The 7,381-nt window shown below is 38.7% G+C and overlaps 1 long non-coding RNA gene across 1 annotated transcript in view; it reads right to left on the minus strand.

Annotated features, from left to right (window-relative positions):
* Nucleotides 1-4,321, minus strand: part of LOC125386015 — a 108,822-nt gene extending 104,501 nt beyond the window's left edge. Inside the window, exon 1 of the long non-coding RNA XR_007225831.1 lies at nucleotides 4,127-4,321. This is a non-coding gene — a long non-coding RNA (uncharacterized LOC125386015). The remainder of the gene's footprint in view (nucleotides 1-4,126) is intronic.
* Nucleotides 4,322-7,381: the final 3,060 nt, after the last annotated feature.

Genomic DNA, 7,381 nt, shown 5'->3' on the forward strand with positions numbered 1-7,381 from the left:
TGTTTGATCACAGCCAATACTATCAACACGTTATCCACAGTCCATAATATTGAAAATATTGGTATTTATTCTCAACGTTCGTCGATAAGATTGTTTTCCGAGTTAACGACAAAAATCTGTCTAGAAAACTTAGTACATAGTTTCGTCTGCAGGTGGTTGAAAAAAGGTCAAAGCCCGCCATTACGCGACGCCACGGCGGTTATTAAGGCGCAATTCTTTAAATATTGATTGAAAGTGGGTTGGAGTCGGTGGGCGGAAGCTCAAGGTGGACGGAGGGAAGGGAGGAAGAGGTGGAGGTTAGACGAACGGACGAGATGAGATGAGAAGGTAGATGGGAAGGGAAGATCGTCTATTATATATGATGGGCGCGGCCGGTCTCTATGGATTTTTTCTCCCATTATAAATGCGGCCTATTTCACAGATAAATTTTTAATTATCGGCTCGTTTAAATGTTTAACGAAGGATCACGCGTTCCTTTATTATTCGTATCGCGGTATTGAACATTTTTTGAACGTGTCTATCGTTGAATTTTCCGGGGTAACTTCGATCCGAGCTTTGAATTCTTATTTCGCGCACGTTGGATGAAAAAAAAAGTTTAAAGGATCGCATCGTTGATTTCTCCATCAATCATTGTAGAATATTTAACATATATTTCTCGGACAGTATATGCATTCAAATACTCGAAGGAGAAAAGATTATCATACGAGGCGATCGTATTATGTATTCCGTAATACGCTCGCGATCGAAATTCCTTTTCCTTAACTGTATTATGCGTTTCACAGTGAATTTAAATAATCGAGTATATTCGATATTTTAGAACTATCTTTTAGAAACTCTTCATTTTCAATATTATTTTCAAAATTATTTATTTTTCATATTCAAAATTATTTTTCAATACGAATAAATAATTCGACTATTTAGTTGCAAGAAACATCAAGATCTTACTATTTACCATATACCGTTGTAAACATTATTCGGTAATTGCATATCGGTATCAATCGATCCGCACAAATCATTGCACACGATAAACGACTTCCAACGATCCAATAAAAAGACAGAGAGATTCGCATCGTGTTTGAGAAATTTTAACAATCGCAACATCTCTTTTCCCCTTTCATCGCGTTAAATATATCGAATTTGAGCTTGGGACGATGAAATCGTTTCTGACTGGGCTCTCTAGCACTCGCCAGCACGGCCATGTTTTCGAAGGCGTCCAAGAATGTCGCTTGGCTGTTGTTTTGCCTTTAGCGCGACCACCACCGCCATCAGTACCACCCTTACAGAATTTTCCTTCCCCGTTGAGCTGTAAACCCCACCACCCCTCAACTTTCACACTACCCGTACCGATGATCGTTTCTCTTTTTTTTCAGCTCGAAAGTCTACAGCGCGATAGAGATGGAAAGAGGAGGCAGGGACCCCTATGGATTTTTTCCGTACCGCGAGTTCGCCCCCCTGTCGGTGCTTACCCCGCCATCCCTTGTCAGGATCGGTCCACGATGTTTTAAGGGCTCGAGCAACCCCTGGCGAAGGTCCTAAAAAAAAAATTCAACCCTCAATTTGTAGGGTTGGCGGCCTGTTTAATTGCGATATCCAGTACCTTTTCGCGATTCATCTTATTTTTTTCCAGCGGTTTCGTTTTCCGTCAGTCTGTCCCTGTCTGTCGTATCGTGGCTTTTCATTTCTGTCTCTCTGTGATTTTCGAGGCGTCGAGCTGGCTCATAAGGGTTCGTCGCTCGTTAATCTTCCGACGGTTTTGTTCTTCCTCTTTCTTTTTTCCTCGCCACGGTACCGTGGCTGCTCGGGAATAATAATGAGACTAATCCGTCCGACACACCCTGTACATTAATTCCTTGCACGGTCCGCTCCTCCAGCCGACCACTCGAAAGTCTTACCGATACGAATTGCGTTTCCTCGAGAGTAATCGCGCGACAAGGGCCACGCATTAATGGACCAATAAAAACAACCAGTTCGACCGTGTTTATGATTTCGCGAGGCTCGTTCTGGCGGATATGGATCACTCACGCTGTCTTTAACATACCTGGCTTTCACTTTGCACGAATGAATATAAATCTTAAATATCGTATTAATGGCTAGAGGTAACGCGTTTACATCTGATTTTTTTTTCCAAGCTTATTGGTAACTGAGAATAATATTGACGATGGGGAGCTCCGCTATGTGGTAATATTTATTTTCTATTAGCTTGCAGAAAACGTCATACATATCTGATGTAGTGCATCATAGAACGAACTACTCGACGACGACTATATGACGAAGTACAAGGTATCAGCGAAATCTTACGTTAAAAATTTTATTAAAAATTGAAGAAACTTGAGCATTTGTTAAAATCTTGCTGCGTAAAGACTTTGCTAGCATAGAATATGAATAGCAAAAATTCAATCAGCAGTAAACGTACCAACGTTCTTGTAATACATCGACGAAAATCGAACATAATGAAAATTATTTTAAATAAAAATGTTTAATTTCCATAAGGATATAAAGTTCCTCCGTTCCTTTAAAACGAACGGCCTCGAACTACGAAAATTTGCAAAATGATCTAATATTTAACGAAAACTGTGTCACGTTCCTTCACTGACGAAAAAGAAAAAAAAAAAATGAAATAAAACGAAGAAAGTAGCGCATCGAGTGTCTACACCCATTAACCTCCGGGAGTATAGTGACGCACGAGCATAATGCGAAGTTTACAATAGCGGCATACCACCCCTTTCGCCACGCTGTGGGATACTATGCACCCTTGTAACCAGTCTAATTGCGATATCGCCTTTTTTTCGCTCGTTGTTTTTTTTCCCTTTAGCCTCGTACCTCGTACCTCGCTCTGTCTCCTCGTCTATCGTTTTTTGCGCGTTATTTTCCTGCCACCCGGTAATTATGTGGGCGCGGTGGACCAAACAAGGGAAGGAGCCGCGGTGGCGAAGAAAAAAGTCGTTTTGCATATTTAAATCCGTCGTAGAATGCGAGCAGGATCGAGGGAGCTGGAAACGGGGTGGCTTGAGCGAGAAAGAGAGACGGAGAAAGGGGTTGCCGGTGTTATCCGTTCAGAGAGAAGAGAGAGGAAGAGATCGAGGTAAGGGCGCGTGCGCGATGACAATGGACCGTGTTTGCACACCCGAAAATTGGCCGGCGCAGAAAAACACGCGGTTGTCTCTCGGCATGAGATGATAAAAAAAAAAGAGAGAAAGAAAAAACGTTGCTAGATGTTAGAAGAAAGGGAGAGCGACTAATCGAAGGACACGCGTTAAATATCTTCAACACCGTCACGCTGGTACGAGTTCGAAAGGCTTTCTCGAATTCGAAAGAGACAATTAGGACGTCATGAATTATGATATTTGACGAGCTGGTAGTTTTAAACCTATTAGCTTTGTAATTTATTAACTTCGGACGTCGTTTATGATTTTATAGATACACGTTTCAGTGGTTGTAAACTGGGAAAAATTAATGAACCGACGCAGCTTTATGCGTCTGATATCGTCTGCGTTTGTTGTTGATGATGGACAAAAAAAAAAAAAAAAAAAAAAAAATCTACTGACAGGATCGAGAGGGATTTTTCGGAAATTTTACCCTAAACTATTCGCTCCGTTATTCACATGTTATTTTTAACTACTTACGAGCTATTGTTGGTTTAATCGATAAATTTCTTCGTCCGCTTTAGAGCTTCTAATAGATTGAAAAATTTGATCAGCGACTTATAACTCTCTTACGGTGTCATTTGATTCGAATAAGGCACGTTTTGTTTCTGAGAACTCGTAACGAGCTACCGATACTTATTGATTTCTAATAGGAACATTTTATCTTAATACCGTAACTACAATATCAAACCGGCTGATATCAGATTTGTTGATTTTGCTATTACTAATAACTTGCAAACTTATGTTTCTGGCAATAATAACGCTTACCTTTACTAAGACTGAAACATGATCGCATATATTTCTTTGCTTTTATCGTATCACATTAATTATTTTACTTTATGTATAATATATTTAGGTAGATATTAAAGATCATTAGCTACAGCGTTGCAGAAGAGAACACGCACATTTGGAGCATGACTATGTATAATATACGCATAAATCTCTCAGATACTTTTAAAGAAATTACACAACAGTCGACTCACCTTTCGAATAATCTTCATTCGCAGAACGCTAGAATCCTTTCTAATTCTATTTGAAATTAATCGTGACGGAAAACAATCGAGCGTCTCCTCCCATTCAGGTGGTTCGATAGAACCGTGCATCATTCGCATCGACGTGGTTCGTTCTGGATACGTGGACGTAGTCGGGCATCGATCGTCGGGATTAGTCGAATCCAATTTTCTGCGGACGATAAATTAGAATTTATGAAATGAGCGTGGAAGGCAACGCGAGGTCCTTCGAGGGTGAAGCCTTACGAGGGAGGTCCACTTTCTCCCTCTCTCCTTCGAAACTCTTCACTCTCGCGTATAAAAAAGCACCCCATGTACTCCCCCTCGCAGACCGGAACTAATAGTTTTTTCTTCTTTTTTTTCACACGCTGCCCCGACCGGATCGCCTCGTTTCGATCATGAAAATTGTTCGTTTCCACCAGATAGTATCGTTCTCGATATACGATACGAATATTATCGCCTTGCTGTGATAGTCATTTATGGAAATGCTTTATTGTACGCGTAACTAATGTCTCAAATATGTATGCGTGTTTGATTTTTTAGTGCATGAAGTTGGATTGCGTCAATCAATAACGAATAATCTTCGAACGTAATTAAAATTAGTTACACTAATTTTGATATCGGTATTTTTACGGAAACGATTTATGAATTATTTCGAAACTATTCTGTACCGTTAACTGTAAATACTAGCTGGTTAGATGTTGAATTATTATTGATCAAAACGATTTTAATCTTAGTAGAAATAGTAGAAAAGTAGTAGTAGTAGAAAATAATTAAACAATTTTCCTTTATTCCCTTTATTCTTACTTATGATAAATTGAACCTACAAAATGAATTAGTCTCTTCATTTACACCAATCATTGATAGATTTCCGTTGTTACCAACAATTTACGAATATGATTAACTTAACAAATTTAAACAATATTTTAAGCAACAACATGGTTCTATCATTGTTCTCCTTCCTTCGTATGTAGGCAAGAATATTGGTATTCAACGAAATAGGACGAACCGTTCGATAGACATCGAGGATCGACAGATGTTTCTCATTTTTTTCATACTCTTTCCTCTGTCGATGGAACACCGTTATTTTCGCAAAAAAATTTCCCGAAACTGATCGGCTGCGCGTACACGACCAGGAACCGTGCCATTCACGAACACCTCATCGAATCGGTCGTTTTCTTTCGAAGGGTCTCTTCTTTTACAAACGGTGGAAATGTGACTCCTGCATACCCTAATGGAACAGACGAAAGAGGAATTTTTTCCTTTTACAACGTAGATAGTAGAAATAAAAATTTCTATCGTGATATGAATTAAGGCGATAACGATTATTTTAATAATACAAAACTGTTTCGCATAAATTCATCTCCTACCTTATTCGTTTCTTACTCACGTAGAATTGAAACAAAAAGAGAATCTCGTACTTCGATAGATGGAATAGACAAAAGTTGAGACCACGAACGGGCGATAAATTGAAGAAACCAACGAATGTAACCGCTTTTTCAGCTTTTGTTCGTAGTACGAGGGATGGCAATGACCGATAGGTAAATGGATGATCTCGAGTGCGATTACCACGGTCACTAATTTTTTCTTTCGAAGATTATACGGATGGTGGTCATTTTCTGGTGCGCCGCTCGTGTAATCCTATCGTGATACACTTGGATATAAGACTTTTTCGTGGAAAAAATATCCTGGAAATCCCGTAATCCCGGATGGACAGGAATAACGAGTGTTTGATGACGGACTACGTAGGGCTCCGTAAATTCTGTGGGGGTAGTGGCGACGTGAGAATGAAAAAAACCTGGGGCACGCGTTTCTCTGAGTACCCCCGAAATTTCTATGTCCCCACGATCGTAGAATGGGACAGGAGGCAGGCCCCACGATTGAAAAAACTTTTTATCGTGTCCATTGCGTTCGAAGACAAAGCGTTTCTGAGTTAATGCCACGTAAATATTATTTATTACTGTTTAAATTAATGATTATTTACGCTCTTAAAAAATTCATATTCACGCTTGTTTCGTGCTTCTAAAATGTTAAATAATTTTATAACTTTTCTCTGTTTATAAATTTGGATTTTATAGAGGCAAAGATTTCTGGAAGAATCGAAATCTGAACTACTTTCAGTGTATACATCGTGTATGGGGTAGCAATAGGCTTTTAAAATGTTATTATTTCTATAATATACAAATTTTCGCGAAGAAATTAATGATAATAACAACATGTATTAGCAATAGTTTAAAAAAGGAAATATTATTAACAAAAATACGAGGCATTTATTATATTATTGTACAATCTTCTAACCTTTCGATATCTTCTATCCTCTTAAAAAGAAATATGAAATAAATTACTTTTGCTTTACAAGACCTTTTGCTTTCGAAGGGAAATATCAATATGTATGCATTAAAGAAGTTTCCTTAAACTAGCGATAGTAATCTATATTATAACGAAATCGTACGAATTATTGTCTCGCCATAAAAAATGTCCAGAATCGAATTTATAGCGTTATTAAATTATTTTAGTAGATGCCAGGACGATATGTGTAGCTCGAAAAATTTCGTGAACATCTCAGTCCCCTCGCTATCCAGGTTGGGTAGGTGAGTGACCCCCTTCGGTTTTTATACAAGGGTTTTCCTGAGGGGGGAGCATTTTTTTTTTATTCCAAGGGTACCCGTGCCTAGGGTGGAGATCGTTTTTTATAGACCAGCATCTGTACCCCCGTGGCTAGGAAAGCAAAATTTTTCAGTCAGCCAGTCACTCACCTGGCTCACTTCGGTACGGTGAGCCTTTGGAAAACTTGTTCTCGATTCGGTTCGTATCAAACTGTACGCTTCTTGCGTTAGTCGTGGGAGATATTGCCAGTTTGTAATATAAATGTTACTAGGTAACAGGTAGTGTTCATCAAATGATCAACAGAATAAGTGCGAATAGTGTGTGGAAAGTTACATCGATTGTAGTTTGACAAATGAGACTGGTACAATGGTTGGTATGTTTAATATCTTTTTTACTCTTATTAATTTATGTAGAAGGGTACGCTAAAGTTTGAAACGAGTTTAAAAGTACTATCGCGCAAGTATAGGTAAAATTGTAACTACAAAAGTTTTATACGGATGTAAGGATCTAATATACCAAGAATATAATATAAGGATCTGACTTTCTTGCTTTTCTAGTATATCATCTAGAAAGTTTAACGAATTTGTGGTTTTCTACGACTTCTAATATCGCTGAAAGAAG

Source organism: Bombus terrestris, chromosome 11, assembly GCF_910591885.1.
Source record: "Bombus terrestris chromosome 11, iyBomTerr1.2, whole genome shotgun sequence".
Classification (NCBI taxonomy): Eukaryota; Metazoa; Arthropoda; class Insecta; order Hymenoptera; family Apidae; genus Bombus; species Bombus terrestris.